The sequence below is a fragment of the Mus pahari genome, chromosome 7 (genome assembly GCF_900095145.1).
Source record: "Mus pahari chromosome 7, PAHARI_EIJ_v1.1, whole genome shotgun sequence".
Lineage (NCBI taxonomy): Eukaryota > Metazoa > Chordata > Mammalia > Rodentia > Muridae > Mus > Mus pahari.
The window spans coordinates 103,631,019-103,656,190 of NC_034596.1; the positions used below are offsets into that span (position 1 = coordinate 103,631,019).

Consider the following 25,172-nt stretch of genomic DNA (forward strand, 5'->3'; position numbering starts at 1 on the left):
TTAGTATGGGCTTTATCTTTTTTACTATTCAATCTTTTTCTCCTTTCTTCATATTATATTCTACCCATACACATGCAATTTATATATAATATATTATATATAATACTTTCATACACTATAGATTCATTGTTTTATAGGACCTGTGTATAAGGGAGTTATAAACAAGATTACATAAATTACTAATGGGAGAAGCCAATAAATAAGATATGAACCCCTCTTTGGCTAATCATGGGTATGTGTAAAAGCCATGGTTCTATAGTTTGTGAGTTATAGATTCTAAGCTATCAGATTGAGGGTCAAGTGTGTATTGCTCCTGAATTTCCTGAAACTTGTATTTTTTTAAAATTCAAATTTTCCCAAATGTATACAAATCATGCTAATTGTTTCTGATAAATATCATTGCCACTTACTAAAATTTTCTTTACCCCACAGATTCAGTGCTGCGTTCCCTGATGGATGGTTACTGTTTGAGACTGAGGCCGGGGTAAAAGGGCTCAGGTAAGTTCAATGTTTGGGGTCCTGGGTGTGCTGAGTGATTTGTGCCATGTGTGGGTGGTCCCACCTCAAAAGGATGAATAACATCTACCAACAGGCATAAAAGAAAAGGTTAGGCAGGAACGATGGCTCATATTCTAGCAGCTGGGAGACTGAGGCAGGAGGATTGCTATGAGTTTAGAGCTGTCCTGGCTGACATATTGGGATCGTATCTCCAAAAAAAAAAAAAAAAGAAAGAAAGAAAGAAAGAAAGAGAAAGAAAGAAAGAAAACAGACTCCAAAACAAGACCTAAAAGGCACATTAAAAGGATGCCATGATTGGGGAAGATGTGAAGTGTTTTTAGCACAGATGTGACAATCACATAGTGCAGATATTAGCCAGCTAGAAATTAGTCATTTTGTGGTGTTTAAGTCCTTGAAAACATCATGTGCACACACTTAATGTGCACAATTTTATCTTTCAGTTATAAAAGCAAAACAAGAACAAAATGAATCAAGCTGCCAGGTGTCAGCTGTTGGTGGGTTTCAGAGTAACTGGTTTTAGCCAAACCCAGGTCCTTTAGAGATAGCTCTGAGGGCTGTCACATTTGTCCACCCAGTCTTCTCAAGGGCTATTCTGTCTTGATGTGATGCTGGCCCATCAGTAGAGATCTGAGTAACTTAGCAAGGTCCTCAGTGTGGTCTGTGGTTCTCCAGCTGTGCGGTCTGCTGGGTACCCTCGCTCCATTGAATGAATAGCAGCGTGGGAAGAAGCAATGTGGTTGTGATTGGGTAATTTATCTACCTGGGCCTTAGGCCCAATTAATATGGCACCTTATTTACCTGCTCTGTGAACATGAGCAGGACAAGAGTAAAAGATTTTGGTTTTTGGATTTCTGTGATTCATGGGCACTAAGATTTTTAATCAGAGAAACTGAATGAAGAAAAAAATCAGTAAATTATGCAGAAACAGTCGGTAACATACAGATAAATAAATGAGGGAAATGCATTGAGCGTGGATCAGTAATGAGTGGTTCTGAGGCTTACGCATCAATACTTTTGATTCAACCGTAAACTGAAGTCTATTAGAAATACACATAATTGGCGGCTTTTGGGGGGTACAAAAATATAGGCCAGTGTGGCCTCTGGCTTTTGGCCCCCAGTGTCACCTGTAGGAATGTGTGAGGAAAATGTTCATTGTTACCTATGGGTCAGTTAGGACATCACAATATGAAACAATAGCTGTTAGTCACTGTTTTTAATGCTATGTTCTCCTATGCTATACCAATAAAACCTGTTGCACCTCCAGGCCATGTTAGATCAATAGACACACAGACACACAAACATAGGTGTATTAAAGTGTCCCCCATATACATTTTTGGTGTGGTAGGAGGAAGAGAGGACCAGTTACATAAATGAACAATTTTATATGTATGTAGTGGAATTGAAGCAAGTGTGGTCAGCAGAGAGAATGTTGTCTATAATGTCGGACATGCTTTTTCTCTCATATGTGGAATCTTCAAAAACAAACAAATAAACAAAAAACAAAACCAGAAGGGACACTTGTATTGGGGTGGGAAGAATGTGGGTAATGGGAACAGAGGATTGTTAGAATATTTTATAGACATGTATGAAACCGTCCTTTGAACCCCAGTGGTAGTGAGATAAGGACACACTGCTAAATCTAACTGTAGGCTCTTTTTTCTCTTGAGAGTTTGTGCTTGATTGACTCATCCCGACGTGGCAAAGGTCCTGGCTTTCACCGGCGTGGGTAAGGGAAGAAGCGCTTTATGTGAGTAATAGCTTTGGGTGTATGTTCTTGGCTTGGGAAGTAGACTCACGAGTGGGTGTTGCTTGCATTTTTCTAAAGTAATTCATAAGTAAAACTTACAAATGCCAGTGTTATGCAGAGATAGGAATATCATTACACTGAGGCCTGATAATTAATATAATTTAGCACTATGAAAAATCCACCAAAAGAAGAGAAGTAGTTTTTCATTGGTTTTTCAGGGTTGCTTAATATTCTATTCTATATGTTATTGAATGTGATTTATTTATGTATGTACCTTTTCACTGATAACACTTAGAGGTTATTAATTTCTTGATGAGAAAGGGTAGAGGGCAATGACAAAAGTCACTTGTTAATTTTAGTTGTGTAGATCATGGCTCTTTGCTTATCCGTGGCACCTTCTTTAAGGCCAAAAGAGGGCAAACGTTAGACATAGAGATGGCAGGAGATATGAGCCCTGAATGATTTAAATGTGGAAAACGTACACAGATATTGGGGAGAAATGACCAGATCTGATCACATCAATGAATAAAGCAGCAAGCACTTGGAGAAAGTATATCAATAGGTATATAGAGCAGCGAGTTTTCTAAGATGTGTGAAACAAAGAGTTTGGACTAAAGAACTCACAGGTATGTCAGAACAAGAAACCATCCTGTGGTATGCCATGCTTCTCACACAGGTGGATATATTGAAAGACCTTGGTCTTAGCTCTCCACATCTGTGATTTGTATTATAATGGGAGGGATTCAGGAATGAATAAACATGGCCAATTTTTAAAAAGGAAAGACAGAATGAAAAGAAACATATTATTATTCGTTGTTGTTCTTTTCTGACCCACTGAGCTTCATTCTCCACATAGATCAAATCTTTTTGACCATTCCCCTGAAGGACTGTCCTGGGTCATGAACCATGATGTTACTGTTTGAATTGTGTTGGGCAGTTGGCGGCTGGTTTTATTTAGACAAGAGACAAATTATTTATATGAAAATGATTGTTTGAATAATTGTCTAATTGGAAGAAGGCCAAGTACGGATGACTTCTGTGCACATGGTAATAAGCATTATCAATCTATTTCCGTCCACCAAAGACAACATTCAATTGTATCTCTGATCCCCAGGTCTCTGCGCATAGCTAATGGTTTGGTTCACTATCTCAGATTTTTTTACTGTACCCCTAAAGATAAATGAGTCAATGACCTCATCATTTAATTACTTACAAGTAGCACATCCAGGGACAGTTGGAAGGAAGTTTTTTGAAACAGAAATGTGCACTGGAAATTTTCCTTTTATTATGATTGTGAGTCCAAGCATATATGCTACCATGCATGCGTGGTGGTCCAAGGACCATGTTTTCGGGAGTTCTTCCTCTCCTTCCTGTGGTGGTAATACCTTAGTAGAACTTCGTTGTTGCGGATCTCTCAGTGCCTTTAACCTCTGAATCCTTGTGCCAGTCCAGAGATCTGATTAATTTAGACTCATTAATGATAAATAAAAGCCTTCCATCTTTAACTGACGAGTTGTATTAACCAGAAATTTTAATTTCTATGCCTATTCCTAGAGTATATGTTCTCATTTTCTTCATATGTGGGTTATTTATGCCTTAGAAATAAGTTACTGATAAACCACCTACACCCATGAAAGGAACTTTATAAGTACAAAAGTTCCTTAACCACTCAGGTAGAAACCAACATTTTCATCTTTACTCAACAATTACATCCACCATGGTATTCTCGCTCTGTAAAGTACAATACTCTCTGTGAAGAATAGAAAGTGTTTTTGCTCTGTGAAGTACAACACACACTCTACAAAGAATGGAACCCACAGGCTTAAATCCTTTAATAGGCTGACTCATGAAAGATTGGGTGACTAATCCTAACTTGGTTGTTATTGCATTCCCATTATTGACTCCCGAATAACTCTCTTTCTTATGTAATGACTTATGTACTCTTTAATTTTTAATACAACAGAAACTAAAATCTACCACCCCACAGAAGAGAAATAAATGCAGCCATTAAGACTGTCTGTGCTGCTACCCACAGACACCCTCATCTCATTTATCTTTTTCAAGGGACCTCGCTGTTCATTGTTGAGGGTCTACCTTGCAACAGCAATCTCAGGTCCCCTAATTTACACATTAGCTGACTGGCTCATTATCTTTATTCTGTAGGTAGCTTATTTATTCCTAAATTACACCAAGGGAATAGATGCCTGGCTATGAATAAAAGAAAAGAATGCTTGTCAGACCAGTGCGGGGTTTGTGGTTATTATGATTCTGCAGAGCTGAAGTCTGCTAATCATGGGGGGTTATTTGTTCTCCGGGCTTTTCAGTATTAGGATTTGTTTGATGTCATTAGCAATTTGCACATTTTATCAATGGTAAATATCTGGGCCATGCACTCTCTGAGGTAGGCACATGCAGTCTGAGGGAGAAGGCATTGTTAATGTCCTTGCTATGGCTGGAGGACACTTCCTGGTGACACAGTTTTATCTCTTCTAACCTGAAAAGTCACAAAGGTTTTTAAATCTGAGTTGAATAGGGCATGACCTTTGTTTCTTTCTGGAACCTAGTTTTAAGATAGTTCACTGTACTTACTGAAATATTAGAAAAGTTGGAGTATAAAATCCCAAATTTGAAACATTTACCAAGTCAAGGATGTGAGAAATAGGAGGATCAGCTGTGACTGTTGTAGTCTCTCGATGTGCTGGAGTGGTGACTCAGTGATGTCATCACTCAAAGTATGAATCACATTGTTTCTCACAGTTTCCACAAAGTAAGAACGCAGGAGTTTCTGTGTGGGATCTCTTGTCAGTTTGCTGGTGAGAAGTCAGGTGATGTTGCTTGTTTGTCTATGCATGGGTGATCTGCCTACAAGGTTCATGTTCATGGCTGGCTGCTGATGGGGACCACAACTTTGCCACAAGAACTTTCTTCAGTGAGTGTCCTTGGGACATGGTAGTTAATTTCCCTAGAGAGATCAATGCAGGGCAGAGTTAGGCACATCCGTAGTATAATACACAAACCATCTCCCTAAGGCCGTAATCCCAGGTGTATAGAGGTAACCCAGGACTTTTCAAGGTGTGGCCCACTACCGGCAATCTCTTAAAGGCTGACTCTAAGTTAGTTACCTAGCTCTAAGTTAGTTACCTTTAAGTTAGTTACTTACCTCTAAGTTAGTTACCTAGCTCTAAGTTAATTACCTAGCTCTAAGGATAGTTCTCATGGACTATCCTTAACTTTCAGGCTAAGTTAGTTAGAAACTTCTTGAAGTGAAGGAGCTAAGCTATCACTTGTGCTCAGAACCTTTATAAGAGCTCTCCCCAAAGTGAACCATCAGATGCATGTCAGTACAGTGTAAGGAGCTTGTTTTCAGATTCATGTTCCATGTTTATGGACTTTACTAGTAGTCAATACATGACCTGATACACAAAGTTAGTTTAGTTTATACAAAACTAAACCAAAGACAATCCATGCTCTGACCAATGATGAGCATTCTGGGCTGTCTGAATCAATGATTTTGATTGACTCTGTCTCTCCGAGGTCCATTTGATGCAGCTGGTGAGATGGCTCAGTGCCTTAAGGCACTTGCTGAGAAACCTGAGTTCCTAAGTTCAATCCCCTGGACCCACTTGGTGAAAGAAGAGAACTGACTCTCCCAGTTGTCTTCTGATCTCCCCATGAGTGCCTCTGAGTGTGCAAATACACACACACACACACACACACACACACACACACACACACACCAAACAAATATGTACAAAGAATAAACTTCAGTAACACATTTTCAGTAATGTTATTGGAACATTAGACATTTGCACAGGCCACCAATGGCATTGATCTTCATTACTAAGGAGGGAGTGTGATCTAGTGGGCACAGGGTTGCTAAGGTTCATCCCTGGGACACTGACATTCACTGGAAGGAGGCAGTTATAGTTGTAGTGTTCACTTGTTATTGTTGGGGTTGTTACTGTCTGTTGGTTTTATTGTTGTTTGTGAGTGAGCAAATGATGATTGAGACACAGGCCTTGGGACAAGTCAGCAGGTCTGAAGTTCTGAGTTTCACTGTGAGGGGAACCAGCCACCATTGTTATGGGGATTGAATGGGGAAGGAGCAGGGTTTTTTGTTTTGTTTTGTTGTTTTTCTAGGAGATGCTTCGGTTCAATTTGTATTTTCAAAGTAAATCAATATATGAATAAAGGAATAAAATGTGCAGATGCATGGAGAAAAATGAAGGAGAGCCATTGGTGGTTGGATCAGTTGTGATGACATGGATTTGAAAGAGAGGGGGAGGAGAGGTAATCTGCAGCCAGCTCATTCCCTGGGCTAGAGTAGTCCATGGGTTTCTAAGGAAAGCCTGTCAGGGTTGGCTTCTGGGATGAGTAGGGGGAAGGGAGGTGGGAGGAGGGGAACTTGTGATCCTTTGAAATAGGGGGCGGGGATCATGGAAGAAGGGGAAGAGGAGGAGAAGGTTAAGGAGGTGGGAAGGTGAAGGCTTGTGGCTTGTAGTTAGCTCACCCATGCTACAGGCTGGAGATGGCTTCGTATTTTTGTCTTTATTGATTCCCCCCCCCCCCTCTATTTTCTGTTATTTTCTTTCTCTTTTCATTTGCTCTCATTTGTTTTCTTTGTCTAGTTTCCTCCTAGGTACCAACATTTTTCTCTTGTCTGAAACTTTCTTCTCTTTAATCAAGAAACTTCTCATTTCTTCTGTCTACCAAAGCTACTTGTACCTTGCATTCAGGTTTCATAGGATATACATAGGAATGTAAGTATATGTCAGAGAGTACAGTCAGCGTACACCATTAAATAGTGGTGACCATTTATCCAATACTATCTGAGATGACCCAATAAAAGAGAGTCATAGCCTATAGGAACCTGGATGAGGGGGTATTTTGAATAGCTGCTATATTTTTAATAGTGACAGGGCTCATAGGGTAATAGATCCTACAGTGTCTTTTACATTGTCTCAGAGAAGCCCTGCTTCATTAAAAAGAAACATAACTAGGCTCTCTTTGAATTTCTAAATCTTGCTAAGTCTAGTTTTCTTCCACAGAATGCTCACAGACAACTGACCTACTGAGTTTTTCTAAGAAACAAAACCATACAGGTAGCTCTACACATAAGGAACAGAGTGGATGTTGGGAGTGAGATACCAGGTTCATGGTCTCCCTTGGGCTGTTTTGTTCATGAATGTTTAGTAGTAGCTCAAAAGGATACAGCTTTCAAACAATAAATTAAGGTCTTTAAGAGTGGACCGGTGGTGAGAAGGTGCTTGGTCCCATTTAAAAAAAAAAAGATTCATCTAATTTGATGTAGTAGCAATGATCTTTAAAAAATGGCAATATCCTGTAAAGCAGATTTTGCCTCTGGAACATTGTGTTCTGTCCCATGGACTAATGATTTGGTCCGAGAAGGGGTGGAAGGGAGATGTGGAGGAAGGAAGGCTTGTCTGGACCGGTGATGAGTACCACAGGGTATCTGAACCAGGATATTGTGAGAACTGTTTACTGTTGTTTTTAATTTCCTACCACATTGATTTGAAGATTTGCCTATCAGTGTGGCCCTGGCTGATAAGGAGGGTGTCACAGGTGGTAGAAGATGCTGGCTTCAGTATCTTCCATCTTTAGACAGGGGCAGATTCACTTAGAGCAGCAGTCAGCGCAGACAGAGATGAGCTCTAGGTGCTGGTGAAGGTGTCTTCCCTGAGCTCCTTGGTTAAGGAAGATGTACACCTTTAGTAAAGGGAGATTTTTGCCCCTGGGATATTGTCTTGTGTCCTATGGAGTAATGAATACTCACACATATACACACACGAGAGGCGAGATGGAGGAAGGCTTTTCTGGGTCAGACATGAGAACATGGGGTATCTGAACTAAGATATTGTGATTAAATCCGTGTATGACTCTGAGACCTTTTACAACTATCTCTTCTTTAGGGAGCACTTGGTAGGGTTGTGTCTGATAGACGTGTGGATACTTTGGTTTCTTTATTTCTATACTAGCAGAGAGGTGGGTCATAGCAGAGACCAACAAGCTACAGTTATTCTCAGCTAGGGTTTTACTTTTCTTACAAAATTAGCCTGTGGATTTCAAAAGTATGAATAAAAAAGAGGACAAAATGGTCAACTATTACAAAGGAATATAATGAGACAAAGGTTGTTGTTAAATCTACTCAACAGTTGGGACTCTTTGCATTTTGTTTAGGGGTACATGGTCATTAAGTTTTTGTCTTATGTTGGTAACTAGTCTCACATAGTTGTTCCTAGTTTAATTCAATGCCACCATCCTAAGCAGATGGTGGTCATTCCACACCTTTAGCTGCCTTGTAGCCCCTCAGCCATGTTTGTCCCATAGAGCATCACTAACCAACAGCTCACTTTGGACTCCTCATAGCAGAAGTACAGTAGGGGACAGCAAGTGTCAGTTCTGTCATGTGCATGCAATCTTGTCAAGCCTACTGTGTAGCTTCCCATCAGACTTAAGGGAAAGACAGGTACCCATAATGAGACAGGACTTGACAAGAAGCCATTCTCTAACCCGTGGCCCACAGAGATACACAACACAAGCCATTCGTTTTACAAGAAAAGGGCTGCTGATAAAGTAATCATGACTTATAAATCTATGAGTAGCTTCACCAACTCAAGACAGTGTTTTTGAAGAATAGACAGCCATACCTGTGTGTCTGATGCCTGTTGGTGGCCGTGTCTTTGGCAACAACTGGGTAAAGTCTGAGGTCATTTCCTCAGTGAGAGACTGACACTATTTTTTTGTAGAAATTATCTTTGAGTAGAAGTCTAAAAAAATTTAGCCAACTTGCCCCTGGGATTTTTGGCTCAGTAGTATGTAATCTGTTATTTCAAGAGTATTAATACATAAATAGGAAGTAAGTACATAAAATAGTGACGACACACCTATTTGAGCAAAAGGTAGTGCAATGAGCCAAAGATAACTCATGTTATTGCCTACCAAAAAGCAAGTGTGCTTGTTAATTTCACATAACATCGGCTAGAGCCTGCAACCCTCTTTCATATTGAGTATATTAGTAGCGATAGTTAATAGAGTTGCTTGGGTGTTTGTTGATCATTAACAAAAGTACATAAGCTAGCCATTTGTTAACTATCCACCTGCTTGACAGATGGTTGTAAATGTTGTAGAACTTACTCTTGGGCATTCACCACATTGAAAATCAGAATATTAACTCTAAACTTTATTATTACATCGTGCTGCTTGACCCACTAAATTCTAAATCTTTTTTCCCTCTTGTGGTGAATGTAGGGCCCCTGATATAATTATTTACTGTGCAACCATTGTCCTGAGTCAGGAGCATAGATGAGGGTAGGTAAGCCCCTGAGTTCCTGGTTTCTGTCTGGAGCCTTGTTTATGGCTGCTAGCTGATCAATTTCAAATTAGTCATCGTCACCTACCTAAAACAGTTAACTTACAAAATCATGTTTAATCCAAATTGGCCTAGTAGATATGATTTTAAAAGAAAAAAAGTAGTTATTTAACTTGCCCCCAGAACTTTAGTGTTCCTTTTTGCATTGTGGTTGAGCTCTGCTCCCCAATAGTAGTTCTTTGGGAAGGCCCCATATAAATGCTAGCTCATGAGTCTATGCGGATTTCTGAGGTGGAAGATGGGATAGAAGAGCTTCATTCATTATGTTTGATGGAGCCGTATTTGACATCTAGATGGATTAAATAAAAGTGAACCACACAAAAATTAGATGTGGACTGGATCCACACCAAAGTTGCTAATGTGCCTTGGAGCATCCGCCCTGATGGAGGCAGTGTGGTCTGAATATTCTGAGAAGAGATAGCCCCAACCCAAAGATCTTGTTTTAGGGACTGTGTATTGTTAATTATGAATCAATCAGTCAATGAATGACGCAAACACCCAGCATAGGCCAATGATGAGGAGCATGGGGTTTCTGACCGAGGACAGTGATTAAACCCTTATGAAATCTGAGGACTATTGCAAACTGGTGTCTGCATCCTATAGAGAGGAGTCCCCAAAGCCCGATCTTTGTGGATTCATGGCACAACCCACATTCCTGTAATAAAATTAGTCATAAACAAACAATATATTAATGAATAAAAGATAAAAAGGATACAATTGGCAAAGAATGTCAGCCTTGAAACAAATAAAATAAAGTAACAAAACAAAACAAACAAACCCCTAAAATTAGGGCAGATGGAATGGTTCACAAAAGCCTTGGAAAGGCCCTCATAAGCAAGCTTGGTGATCCAGATTCCACCTCTGAAATCTCATAGAGAACAGCAGAGTTCTCCATGGTGTGTGTCCTCTTGTCTATACAGACACACACACACACACACACACACACACACACAGACTCACACACACACACACATAGACACATACATACAGACGTGCACACATACACACATACACACACAGACATACAGACACAGACTCACACATAGACACATACATAGACACACATACACACACATACGCACACAGACACAGAAACAAGCACAGACTCACACACACATATACACACAGACACACAGACACAGATTCACACACACATATACATACACGCACACTTACATACACACATGCATGCATGCAGGATATAAATGAATGATTTAAAATAAGACAAAAAGGAAGAACCTGATGTTATACATGCACTTTTTAAAGCATTTAATGCAATGTGGGTTGTTATTAATTTTGTGATTCTAAGTCGAGGTGTTTAGCTGTCTTAGAAGTTAACTGATGATTGATGAGGAAGCAAGTTGCCCAGTGCCAAGAAATAGGAGATACATTTCTGTAACTAGTGGATGAATGGAGGACACTTACATACAAAGCAACAGTGAGACTTCCACACACTCCACCAGGTAATGCAAATAAGTTTGCCACACTTGAGCACTGGTATAGCAAACCAAACAGCTCCACTTAGGGGGCTGGCCCAGAACGGGGCACTCAAATCTACAGAAGTCTATGAACGGACACATTCTCAAGCAGTTGTTTGTTAGTTTGTTTGTTTGTTTGTTTGTTTGTTTTTTAAATTGAGCAATTGAGCATTGGAACCTTACACTCCTGACATGCACAGGAAGCCAGAGATTTTCTGAACCTTTCCAGTCCTGCACTTAGGAATTTACAGTCTTGCTTTGATAGCTGGAAATTTTCAAATTCTGCTAGAAAAATAATCCTATGTGAAATTAAACTCATCAGATAATGTGTGAGTTAGACAAGGGCTGGGCAGTCAGCTTCTTAGGACTGTTGGTCACGGTTGTCATGCTCACATGTGACACACACCACATGCATGTTCAAGTGCACATATAAGCACACATCCAGGAAAATTAAGCTTAGGCCATAACAGAGATTATACCATATGGTAAATCTGTCACCTCCAATTTTGCACAAAGTCCCACCTAAAAGACAACCTTGCTCTTAATGTATGTTGGTAACAAACACACCAGATGTTCCTAATAATTAGAGTTATTTTTCTTCTTCTTACTGCTGGGTTCAGTGGTGTTCATTACATTATTTAAAATAAAACGTATGCAGGTTCATAAATATAAAGTGCTGTTCTTGCTTAGATCCCATTAGGTAATAAATAAAAAGGAGTTGCTGCCTTCCCAAGTGTTCCGAGTGGAACGCAAACCAAAGCTTAGGGCTAATTGATCACCCCCCAACTGCAGTTCCCCCCAAAACTAAATGACACCAATTCATTTCAATGTTTGCCTTTTACTCCCCAGAATGAGTGTGGCTGGTATGGCTTCCTGATTACATTCTGGGGAAGATCTTGCCTAGAGAAGATCTGCTAGAGAAGGAGGCAAGACACTGATGTAAGTCAAACTTCATATCCTTGCTGGGAGGGGGCACCCTCATGAGGAACAGATTCAAAAGTGGCCTTGAGCTGACCAGTGATGAGAATATTTTGTGAGTTAATAATCAGGAGGGATCCACGTTAGCCCCACCAAATTTCTTATGATGAAAAGTGTATTTCAAGCATTTCTAGAATGCTTTAACATGATTTGGGTCATAATAGATCTGGATACTTCTCCATTGTGTTGTGTTCCTGGTCCCCTCACAGAGAGGAGAATATAATGAAGCAATGACTCTTCTCATCAAATGGTAGTCCATTGTGCCATCTTCATATAGATAGTGAGAGAAGCTGTGTGATTGACAATGGTTGACAGGATGCACAGATTTGGATTCAGTCATGTTGAGGCTCACAGCAGAAAGGGCAGACTTTAGCTCTGTGGGATATGCTCTGTCAAGATTTATCTGTATTTCCAAGTATTGTTCCTCTCTTAATTCATAGATATTGATTATATTATTAATGAATCAATGAATAAGTCAAGACTAGTATGACCAACAAAAAGCACAGAATTCCAGGTCCATGACGAGTGTGCATGCTGTATCTCAATTCAGTGTCCTGATTAAATATGGTCTGTGACTGTGAGGTCTACTGTGTCTATGAGAACTTTGCCTTTGGCTTTCCCATTGTTCATGTGTGTGCAGTTACTCGTCTGTCGATCAATACTTTAATAAAAGGCAGAAAGTCTCCACCTCATCCTCTTTTGAGTTGTGAAAGGGGCTAATGAAGCAAAGACTATTGTTAATTTTTCTGAGAGGACTTAGCTAAGCACTCAATGCTGCTATTTTGGGTCAGTGCTGAGTTGCTCATTGCATGATTTATTTTAAAACGGTCCAATAATCTTACATAAATACATGTTATGTATTTCTTATAACGTCAAACCAGTGAAACTACTATAAATAGGAACATTCATTAATAACAATACAACATATTTTAATAAACATACTAATATAAAATATTTTTAATGAATAGCCCAATTAACAAAACCTCAAAGACCCATGCCTAGCCCTTGGAACATGGGTGCTGTTCGTGCTTGAAGCCTGAAATAAATGTTTATCACAGACTTGCACTCATTTCTTTTCATCTGGAAATTAAAATGCGCCCCAGTAGAATAGTTGAGAAATGTAACTGTTCTTTTTTAAAGCTAATTTGTGGGTTACTTCATAACAAATGAGTGTACAAATATGGACAGAACTTAATTCGCATTATCTTGCATGTTCACATTAACGTTGCTATTATTAAAAGTGACTAAAAGAGTAGCTTCACGTTTGAATTCACCACTGAGGGTTAGAATGATGGTGGAAGTTTGTAAGCCTAATACTTAGGTAGCTGAGGCAGGAGGATTACTATGAATTCTTGGCTAGCCTTAACTATAAACAAGATTCTACCTCAAAGCTAATTTAATTTTTTTTTTTTTAGTTTAAAAATTTGAAAAGTGAACAAATACAATGGTGGGATTAGCAGAAATGTGTCTGAATCAAAGATGCTGTGGTTAAAGCCTATGGAACTCTGGGGTTTATGTTTTAAATGTAGCCTCCTCTGTCCAAGAAAGAAATGGGCCTAGAGCTTGGGTATGTGGACCAGGGATGTTCACAGTTCATGTTGATATAGACTGACATTTTTTTCAATGAGAAATTGTTAAGGTATGAGATTTATAACTGGGTCAATATCGAACAAGTTCGGTGCAGGGCAACATGAAGCATAGCATAGACTGCCAATTCTTAGAACATTGAGTCTCACTGAGGGTGTGTGTTTAGTTAGCTTTAGATCACAAGTTCAGGGCCAATCTGAGCTACATAATCAATACTTGGTCTCTGCCCTTCCTTTCACATCCAGAATATTTTGTCTTAAAATTCAGGTTTCATTTTATTTTCTATTTTTATGATTTACTTTTTTTTTGATAAATGTGTGCCAGTCATACATTCTGGAGGAGTTTACTAGTCAGTTCTAAAAGGGATTCCTCTGTTTCTGTGGTAAGACCCATAGACAGCAGGCACAATCGTGACCATTCTTGTTCTAAGTGATGAATTGAACTTGATTCATTTTATCATTTCAAAGTCATAGTTAGACAAATGAAAAGGTTGCCTATTCTTGGGTCAATGAAAAAAATGGGAATTATCTTCATGAATATTTTAGAATTAAACTAATGCTGTTTAAAGTGATCTAAGTAGCTCATTGTTTTAAAATTTGGGATTGGACACCACAGAATGAAGACTATAGTAGACTGAATTACTCTCTGAGATGAGGAGTTTGCTCTTGCCATTTCATGTAAGATGTTCTATGACTCCATAATCATCAAAGAATCCTGTCAGTAAGGGCTGATTTCTTTGCAGTGTTCATTGGATTATTTAAGTCTACAAACCAATGATACAAATGTAATATGAAACAATTGCGAGGAAGCTAAGTGGCATATTTTACTCACAGACCATTTTATTTGTGCACTGCAGTTTACTTAAAAGTTATCTACTCAATAATCTGAGCCTGCATGTCCAATATGGCTGCCACCATGCACACATGGCTGCTTATATATAAAGTAATTACAGTGAAGTGAATTGTAAAATTCAATTTCTCTGTTGCAGTGGTCACATTGCAAGTACTCAGTAGCTACCTGAGCCTTTGTGGCACTGTGTTAGTATCAGGTTTCTATTATTCTGCAAAGGGCTATTGGACAGCTCTTCACAGAGAAGGCTGCACACAGGAAGAGGGAGGAGAGACAGATGTGACGGCTTTGAGGCAGGCATGCGAATTGATCCATCCATGGTTCACTGAAGGCCCCTGGAAAAAGAATCAGGGAGAGAGCTAAGCAATGAGAAAAGAAAGAACCTGGAAGGTCACCTCAGCCCCACGCACACAGATTGTCCTTGGCTAGTTCTTTTCACTTCATGAATATTTATTCTATTGCCCCCAGTGAGTCTATGAATGGGTCAGTAAATAAAACTGTCTCTGAAAGAAAACGGCAGAGGTCAGAGGTAGCTCATGTGGATCAGTGATGAGGACCCTGGGCTGTCTGAATGGAGGGCGTTGACTAAGCCTGTCACTCAGAGGTCCATCGTGAAAAATCCCATTTATTATCTCTTTGGGATATGAGCTTAGTCTGGCTATCTAAAATAACACAGGCTGTGTTCTTGGGCTTCTGTGCACTAACGCAGTGTGTGAATCACCCAAGAACCCTATAAATGAACACTAACAAATGGGTCATTGCTCTTTCAAATATGTGAGTAGTGTAATAAGAATCTTTACTAATGTAATTATGAAACTTGACATTCTAGCAATGTATTGATCAACTCTGATGCCATGGGGCAAGGAACATTTGGATAGATGTTTGTTCTTTTGACATATTGTATGTTTTTTAAATGGAAGAGCAAAATATTTATTTAATATGAGTATTAAGTAAATAAAATCTGAGTAGAAGAGGGCTTATACATGGATCTAGGCTGACAGCTCACCCTAGATGAACAATTATGGTTTCTGTTCCACATTCCACTGTATTTCAATTCTGACCCTCACTTCAATTTAAATAATTAGAAACATGTGTTAATCTTTCCATGACTGAACCTATAATGTAATCTGGAATTAATCTATTGTTCCATTTTTGTGGAATCACAGTCGTAATGGCATTCTCATAAATGAGAAAGGACATTACTATCTCAATCGAGCTAAGGTGCAGGACCTTTGAGTATGATAGAAGTGGATAGTTACAGTACCACTTAAATTGGAGAAACCTAATAAACGGAGCCCCTCACATTTTTCCTATTTTTTCCTACTATTTATTTATTTAGACATAATACAATATTATAAAGTCTTTGTTTTGTTCCTTGAAGTTGCAACCATATATATATATATATATATATATATATATATATATATATATATATTAATTGCACAGGCACCTGCGGAGATACCTTGCCTAGGTCCCGTCAGAATATTTCACTCTTGACAGACCCATGAACCAATCTTGGTGTTCATGCTTATGTCTAGTCTGCAGTTATACAAAAGTTATTACTTATTGTAATCTCAGTGGCTTTGCCAGTGAGCTTATTCCGTAGTCCCATCGATTTTTTTTTTTTTTTTTTGAGCTATAATAATCGGAGTTTTTTTGGCTATAAAAATCTGAGTTTAGACTTGAGCTTCCTATCTGACCATCTATACAATGAAGAATTAATTTTCATTTTTGTACTGCTTTGTCCTCAGAATGCATACACAAGTACCCATTGTTGTCAGGTTAGGGAGGAATGGATGTTTATCATTCTGAGTCCTCTTTGCTCATAATTGCTGGCTTCCCAGTTTACTGTCAGTCTCTGTTCTAGTATCAGAGGGGAAAAAAGAAGACATTCTTAATTTCTTAAACTTTATTTGAAAGATGTTGCAAAAACCTCCTCATACACTCCAGTAAATCATACCCAAACACATAAATTTTGGTTAATGACAATACATAGCTATTACCACAGATTTATAAACATCTTCATAAAAAGTTTTAAAGAACTTACACAAGTTCATTCATCCAATTTTCATTCGATGTGCTCACCCCTCAGAACCACTGGTGGCAGTTTTCGTCTTGCTTACAAGCTCTCCAGTTATGCTCAGTATTTCCATGACATCCCAAGACATGTGAGTAATATTCAAAATTATTCTGTTTGCTGATTGAGTGCATCCCAGCAAGGGATTGCATTATTCTGAAGAACAAAATAAAATTGTTCTTAGGATGTTCCTATTCTTAGGCATTTTTATTATTAATGAATCAGTGTGTTAATCAACACACATGCATATATTACTAGAGAAGAAAAATGCAAATATGGACCAATGATGACCTTGTCTATATTATAAGTCATAGACGATGACAACATATTGGATTCTGAGGTTCATACCATAAGATGTCTCAAGTCCCCCTCTTGGAAAGAGGGTGAAATTTAGACATGTGCAGTATATACTGTGCACAAGAGTCAGGCACTCTCATAATTTTCTTATATCGTGATCAATGCATCATGATATAAACAAATATACTTGCAGATAAATTATTAGAGCCATCAACTAATTATGAAAATAAATATTTGACCACAAATGCTACTAATCCATTTGGAAAATCTGAAAGTCTATTAAGAAATCATTGGCATGAAGGTTTATATAACCTTTATCCAAGTTGACATGTTTGGTATAATTAATGGCTTCCTCTCCAGTGAGGGTCAAGGCCTTCATTTGAAATGTTATTTGATTTCTTAAGAAACTTTCATAGTAATTTAAATCTTAAGTAACAAGTAATGAAAGAGAAAGAATTGGAAATACCAATTTTTTTATTCTCTTTGCTGTTTTGTCCTACCTGCATGGATGCTGCGCATTGTTTCCTGGCTAGGCGGGCCATGCTGCCACATCCCCCTGTTTAACAAGTGTGGAAACTGATGTAAGTGGAGTCAAAGTCTTGGTTTGGGTGGCCATCATAAGATGTTCCTGTCTGGGCAAAGGCAGGCATAGGCTCCAGTAAGGTCATCTCAACATGATCATAAATACCATATTTGGATCCCCAAAATTAAGAGAAATAACAGAGAGCCAGAGTGGCACAAAATCTGTTGAATAACTTCAATATGCCGGGATCTTGTGCAAGCATCTGTGATGAAGAATTATGTAAATATTATATTTGGGGTGTGTGTGTGTGTGTGTGTGTGTGTGTGTGTGTGTGTGTGTAATTTGTAAATAAAAGTAGAAACTGTGAGAGACTTTAAAGGACAGTGTTGGGTCAGTGATGGCCACTGATGAGGTATGATCTGGGATCATGACTACAGGTCTGGGAGTCTGAGGTCCACACTCAAACACATGTAGTGTGGAGCTGTGATAAAGGATATCAGATGTAACGTAGTGTGTTACAATCCTTAGGTTCATATGTTTTGATTCTACCCGTACTGAGGATTTTGTGTGCTGTTTAAAATGATGGCCAAAATTCTTGTTTGGTTAAGAACCAGGTCTCCTGTTTATTTTCTAGAGAAGAATATATGTATCACAGCTTCATATAACTCGAGGGTTAAAATAAAAAAGAACTAATACAAGGATCATAATTGTATAGAACCTAATTATGTTCATAATCTGTTCTCCTTTTCATATCTGTGTATCTTTTCAAGCTGCATTACCTATCTATTTCGATCCTATCTTTTAGTCCAATCTATTAGTCCATGGCTAGCCTAGGGTTTTGGGTGCACAGTAGGCTCTGCAAGTATAGTTCATGTTCTTGGATTCTTACTGCTTCTGCTTACTGATAAATGAATTATGCCTTACTCAATAATTATACCCACAATTAATGACAGAAACAGTTTGTTCTGGGCATGCTTAATTAATATCTTTAAGATGAAAATTGATCTGATGACACACTGAATCACCAATGTTCCCTTAGACATATCTAAACCATACATAGTAATATACTCCATTAGTTTTTATATCAATCATATAATCTGTTATTAATATTTTACAATATCTGTGAATGGACAGTAGTAATGGCACTATCATAAATATAGAAAAAGCACATTATCATTTCAATTAATGAGGCCAGAGTCCAGTCCATTGAGGACCTTTTCTTGTGAGACAAGTCGATAGTTAATGCCATCCTTCATGAGTTAATGCCATCCTACATGAGTGTAGGAGCGGCACATCTTTTGCCATGGTGACTTCATCTATTTACTTAGACTCATTATAGTAATAGTTTTGCGGTGTTTCCTTAAAGTTGCAGAAACAAAGCATCCTATATGCAACCAGACATCTCCATTCTGTTTTCACTGGCCCCCACTTCTGTGGGCTAAGACACAGGTGTGTCCTTGGGACTTGATAGTCATTCACCTGAGCTTGAAAAAGGCCACATCTCCTGAGAAACACATGAAGTTGACATCTGACTTCCATACATATGGAGATAAACTTGAGTATACTCTCTCTCTCTCACACACACAGAGAGAGAGAGAGAGAGAGAGAGAGAGAGAGAGAGAGAGAGAGAGAGAGAGAGAGAGAGAGAGAGAGGAGAGAGAGAGAGAGAGTAAAGATTTTATGGTGAAATAATGTAACATTCATTACATAAATAATTTTTAAGTGACAGTTGATTTATCTTCCACTGTCTTACTAAGACTTTGGAGTTATGTCCAATATACAAGTTCATGCTAATGTCACAGTGGATTTAGTAAGACTTAAATGACTATAGAAAGAGCATTCATTCCTGTAACCTGTGTTTTCCCACAGAATGGACTTACAATGGCTGATGTACTATTTAGTGGTACAGGTTCTAACGTTTTATATTGTGGACATGGGATACCCAGACTGAGGTTCGTGGATTTTTGAAATAACCAGTAATAAGATATTTGTGACTCAATTTTGAGTGAATGAACTTGATTTATTATGATTATATTGTTCAGTTAGTCTGTAAGTAAATATATAAAGAAATGAAAAAGGGCTTGGCCAACTATCAGTGTATATAGCTCATCAAGGAACCCTTAAAAACCTTAAAAACTTCAGTCCTTAAATACCATAAGGATTGAGCATGTTTTATCTCTCCTTTTAGATCATTGGATATAGGGAATTTCAGCAACTATCAATATTGATTAGGGTAGTTCAAGGTTGACAATGTTGATTTTTGAAGCTTTATTATAAAATTGGGGAGAAAGGTGCCACATACTGAAATTAAGCAGATCCAAAGACTTATTTTGATAAAAGAAAATTCATAGCTATTATCACAGGTTTATATGTATCTACATTAATTTTTATGCAAAACATATTCATGTGAGGTTCACGATGGTAGTTATCCTCTCTATTCATCCCACAGAACCAATGGCTCCAGTCTGCTTTAAACATGGGTCTGTGCTCACACCATCAATCCCTACCCTCTGTGCTCACAAGTCCCGTGTGAGTAATACTCCAAATTATTCTGTCTTGTTTTGCTCAATGGCATGCTCTATCTTATGATAGAGTAGACAATGTATTGAGACAAGAATGCCAGTCATCTGACAAACAAAATGCAACCACTCTTTGTCATTTAATTAGTGATGAATAGTTGTGTTGATCATCAAACGTGTATAATTGGATGAGAAGAGGTGTAACACGGGCCAATGATGACGAGGTTTCGGGATTATAAGTCACGGACGATGACTACGTCACTAGAGGTCTGAGGTCCACAGCATAAGATGCCTCATGTGACCCTCCCATGCAGGGGTTGCAAGTCAGGCATGTGCAGCACACAATAGATATTAGCCATGCACTCTCTTCATTTCATAGTAGATCACAGAATCAAGATACGGAAAGGATTTAAGGCATTGATCAATACTAAACATAAATATTTGACCATCAATGATATTTACGCACACACAGAAAAATCTATTCAGAGTGACTTACGCAAAGGTTTATATAACCTTTATCCAAGGTGATTTATATAGTAAAATTCATGGCTTAAGTCTTTATGATGGTCAAGGCCATAATTTGAAAGATTATCAAAATTTTTTTCTTTTTATATACTTGAATTTATTTTTAAAGAAAATGTACAATTTCAATCTTTTTATTATCTTTGCTGTTCTGTCCTCCCTGGATGGGTGCTGACACATGATTTGTTGCCTGGCTGGTCCGTGGTTGCCATCTCACCATGTGGATGGAGTTCGGCAGCTGAAGTAAGTGAAACCAAAAATCTCCTATCCATTTGAGTGGCTTTAATAAGACACTCCTGTCATGGTAAAGTCATGCCTAGGCTCCTTTCAGCCCTATTCAGACCTTGTGCTCAACTCAACCTGACTATGAACACTGGGTTAAGGATAGTCAAAATTAAGAGAAAAGATAGAGAGGCCGGGTAGCAAGATCTGTTAGTTATTCAACAAATGAGGATATTGTGCTAGGAATTTGCAAGGAAGACTTTACAAGTAAGATGAATACTTAGGCAATACAATACAGAGTATGGGAAACGGAAAGGGACAGTGTTGGGTCTGTGATGACCACTGATGACATATGATCTATCGATCGCAACTGTAGGTCTGAGAGTCTCTGGTCCACACCAGAACACAGGTAGTCTACAGCTGTGAGCTAGATATCAGAAGTGGTTTAATATGTTATTTTGATCTTTATATTCATAAGTTTTCATTTTTTTAGCTAAAATACAACAAACAAAATAGAGCATTGCAAGCTCAAATTACGAACAATACACACATCCAAATTTAGAAGTCAATTTTAAATAAGTAGACAAGATATGTGTGCAGTGAGTGATGTCTTACATTGGCAGACCAGTTCTCATATTTATCTTCCCCAGAAAAATTACCACAAAACAACATAATTACTATTTGAAAGAATATAATTGTGTGCCTAATCTGTATTTGATATCTCAAGCTGTCTTACCTTTCCTACCTAGTCATGGTCCCTCTGACTAGCCTTGGGTCTTGAGAATAGAGAGGACAGATTAGACTGTGTAAATACAGTTGATGTTTTTGTCTTACAATGAACACTTCTCCTTATTGACAAATGAATTCCAAATAGCTCAAGGATGACACCCATGTTTAATGACAGATGTAGCATGTGACAGATTTTATTTATTCATAAAATTCTGAAAGATATGATGGCACATGAAATGAGCAAAGATCCTTTAGATAGCTCTAAGGCATATTTAAGAATATCAGTTAAAAGCTTTTATAAATCATGTTTATGTAGTTAGTATAAAGTAATAAGGATCTCAATAAATAAATGTAAAGATTAATGAAAACTTAGGGCTTATGTTAGATAAGTGATAACCTCTGTGGCATATGAATCATGGACCATGACTCCTGGGCTGTTCTTACGTCTTAAAGCCTATGTGCTTCATGCTTGGTGTTCTGGTTACAGATGCCAGATGTATGTTTGTGTTCATTAATTTTACTATATTCCATACCTGAACTGTGCTGATGGAGTCATTGATGAAATAACCTCCAAGTAAATTCAGTGCTTTTATTTGTTGACAGGAAAATAAATATGTGACAAATTCTACAAATATGCACAAAATACCTCACTTAAAGTATCTATTGATGTGATTGGTACCATGTTGAACTGTAAGTTGGGAAAAGCAACTTTGTTCAAATCTTACAGCCTGTCAAATAGTTAGGGAGGAGCTAAAGACGGAGGCCGTTACTGAGGCAGGGCTCACAGAGGAACGCTTCTTGTTCTTCATAATTTTCTTAGCTTGTTTTTTATAGCTCCCAAGAGTATTTAACACATGCCAGATCCTAGCAAGTACTTATATCTTAGGTCCATCCCAAAATATATCAAAATATTCCAAAATATATCCAAAAAATAGATTGTTGGCATGCTTTTCTGGTTTCAAGGTCCATGTGTCCAGAATGTAAGGATTAATTTTTATGTCATTAATTGATATACATTGAAATATATCTGTGTATTTAGAAATTAATAGAGTGGATGAGGGATGATGTTTTGTCAATGATTACTGTGGGAGGATGATGACTCCTGTTCTGGATATCTAAGGTCCATATCATAAAATATCTTATCTATAACCCTGATACTAGTGACAAAACATTAGACAAAAACATTAACAGAAGTAAATTTGTAAGTCACTTTCTAACAACAAACTATTCCAGTGGCTAGAGAGAGAGTTCAGTAGATAAAAGAAGTTCCTGTTCTTGCCTTAGACCCACATTGGGTTTAATCACTAACCCTAATCACCCATATTGCCGCCTGGGACTCTAGTTCTTGTGTATCTGTTACCATCATCCGGTCTTGTAGGTAACACATACATGTGTCACAAATACAAAATGCAGATTAAAAAATTCCTAAAATAGATAAAATAAAAATAAAATAAATATTTGAGAAAATAATTCCACAGTAATTAAAAAATACAGTAATTTATGAAAACAGGATGACTGAGGAGTACACAAGAAAGAAAACTGTAAGATCCTTCTTAGTATGGTCAGAGCTAAGTATAGTGTTTTTAATAATAGAACACATAATAGTGTCATACATACAGATATTTGAGAAGAAGAGATAGTAAGGCAAGTACACAGAGTACGTGAACAAAGGAACAAAATATTAATTTTCTTCTGTTGATCTCTTCTGTTTTGTCCTCTCAGAACGCATTCTGCCACCAAGATGATTTTCACACTCTAGTTTGATCATGAGCCCCATAATAAGCTGCTTCAGATTGTAATATAGACACAGTGTAAGTACAGTCCATATTCTGATGTTGCTTCATGTTGCATTTAAAGGGCATTTACTGTAGTGATAATGGCAATATCTATTTTAGGCAAAGCAGCCAAGCAAAGGCTGTATATGGCATGTGTTTGAAGCACAAGGTTTAATATAGTTGTATATGTATTGAAAAGTGCTTCATAACTCAAAAAGAAACTGAGGGACATCTTATCTTTACTTTTTTGTTTGTTTGTTTGTTTGTTTGGGTTTTTATTGTGAATCACTATGATCTTGGTAGTACTTGTGATCAGTTGCACACTAAAGATGCCTATGTGAGTAGAGAATAAGAGATTGATGTTGGATCAATGATGACTGTGGGTGCTGTATGAGTCGTGGATTATGACTACGCGTCTGAGAGTCTGAGGTTCACATCGTAATATATGTAGTGCATCCTATGATCTTAGTGACAGATGATAGGAATAGTCTACTTTTACATGTAGATAAAATGATGATAAATTTGGAAATCATTTCTAAAAAGACATGATTCCATAGCAATAATGTTAAGCATATATACTAAGTAGTTTTTCATTCAGATATGATAACTGGGGATTCCCCATGAGTGATCTAAAATTGTTAGCAAAGTTCTTGCTCACCTCAGAGCCATGGCCATTTGTTCTATAATGAAGAGATAGTAATAGAATAATGAAGGTTTCATGAGGGTTAAGATGGCAAATGACCCAGAGAAGCAGACGGAATGCATAAAACAGAATCTTAACATTTTTATTTTTTTTTTCTGCTTTTTGCTCTCAGAATGTATGCCTCCAGGCTGATTCACACCTTCCTCGTTAGTCTTGAGGTTTGAGATTCCCTGTTTGTGTCTGCAGGATTCAGATAGTGTGAGTATAGTCTGTGTTCTTGTGTTGGAATTTTTCTATCGCTTGCACAAAAACAGGGTAGAAAGATTTCTGGGGCTGGCGAGATGGCTCAGAGGTTGAGAGCACTGACTGCTCTTCCTGATGTCCTGAGCTCGATTCCCAGCAACCCCATGGTGGCTCACAACCATCTGTAAGGGATCTGATACCCTCTTCTGGTGAAGACAGCAACGGTGTATTCCTATTCCTAAAATAAATAAATAAATCGTTTAAATTCATTATTATTTCTGAAGAGAAGCTTTAGCTAAAGGCAAATAGAATATATATGAAGCACAATGTTTAATAAAATTTTACCAAATTAAGGTTGTGCAATGATAGAGATAGGCATCAGTGCAGAGGATCCCGTAGAGGTTTAAGTGCACTCACGGATCTGGTAGTTATGGCTTGCCTATAGTGGAGATTTTCACAATAGTACTAGTAATCAATTACTTGATAATTTTACATAGATTAGTAGGGAAGAGGACGATTGATGTTGGATCAATGATGAATGTCTGTGAGCATTCTTAGAGTCATGAATCATGACGACAAATTTAAATCTGAGATCAACATCATAAAGTATCTAGTGACAGATATAAGAAATAGTCTTCTTTTATAAGTCGGTAAATGTAAATAAAAATCGACTAGTACGTCATATTCAATCAAAAGCAGCTCACAAGAAGACTATATATGTATATTTATATATATGTATATATGTATGAAGAAAATGTGACAGAATGATGAACATGTAAGTGAGGGATAAGATGAAATGAACAGAAGCAGACAGGATCGCTAGATGAGAGAACAGAACAGAACATCAATCTTTTTATAACCTCTTCTGTCTATACTTCAAGAATGGATATCCTGCAATCCGACTTCATAGAGTCTCCCTTGAAAGTGAACCTCGTGATCTAGCCTTTGTGTCCATGGATAGACACTGTGTGAGTATCATCAGTGTTTGTGCCTTTGTTTATGATACTTACAGATTGCCCTATAAGCTAGAAGAGAAATCTTGGCAATGGGAAACATGGCAATTGTGTGAAGCAC

The 25,172-nt window shown here is 37.9% G+C and overlaps 1 long non-coding RNA gene and 7 other non-coding genes across 14 annotated transcripts in view; all 8 read left to right on the forward strand.

Annotated features, from left to right (window-relative positions):
- LOC115064393 overlaps positions 1-25,172 on the forward strand; it is a 55,436-nt gene that overhangs the window by 20,611 nt on the left and 9,653 nt on the right. For 3 of the 7 annotated variants that reach the window (XR_003844207.1, XR_003844213.1, XR_003844208.1), the window contains 10 exons: positions 433-498; positions 2,187-2,266; positions 11,984-12,073; positions 16,641-16,716; positions 17,456-17,503; positions 19,315-19,397; positions 19,895-20,729; positions 23,160-23,248; positions 24,028-24,113; positions 24,980-25,066. This is a non-coding gene — a long non-coding RNA (uncharacterized LOC115064393). The remainder of the gene's footprint in view (positions 1-432; positions 499-2,186; positions 2,267-11,983; positions 12,074-16,640; positions 16,717-17,455; positions 17,504-19,314; positions 19,398-19,894; positions 20,730-23,159; positions 23,249-24,027; positions 24,114-24,979; positions 25,067-25,172) is intronic. The other 4 variants (XR_003844209.1, XR_003844210.1, XR_003844211.1 and 1 more) reach the window with 4 other exon arrangements.
- LOC115064433 lies at positions 5,736-5,806 on the forward strand. The gene has a single exon (XR_003844284.1). It is a non-coding gene; the product is annotated as a small nucleolar RNA SNORD113/SNORD114 family (small nucleolar RNA).
- Positions 15,088-15,158, forward strand: LOC115064436. The gene has a single exon (XR_003844287.1). It is a non-coding gene; the product is annotated as a small nucleolar RNA SNORD113/SNORD114 family (small nucleolar RNA).
- LOC115064429 lies at positions 16,902-16,971 on the forward strand. The gene has a single exon (XR_003844280.1). It is a non-coding gene; the product is annotated as a small nucleolar RNA SNORD113/SNORD114 family (small nucleolar RNA).
- Positions 17,833-17,903, forward strand: LOC115064425. Its single transcript, XR_003844276.1, has one exon. It is a non-coding gene; the product is annotated as a small nucleolar RNA SNORD113/SNORD114 family (small nucleolar RNA).
- On the forward strand, positions 20,171-20,244 carry LOC115064430. The gene has a single exon (XR_003844281.1). It is a non-coding gene; the product is annotated as a small nucleolar RNA SNORD113/SNORD114 family (small nucleolar RNA).
- On the forward strand, positions 23,576-23,647 carry LOC115064421. The gene has a single exon (XR_003844272.1). It is a non-coding gene; the product is annotated as a small nucleolar RNA SNORD113/SNORD114 family (small nucleolar RNA).
- Positions 24,623-24,696, forward strand: LOC115064434. Its single transcript, XR_003844285.1, has one exon. It is a non-coding gene; the product is annotated as a small nucleolar RNA SNORD113/SNORD114 family (small nucleolar RNA).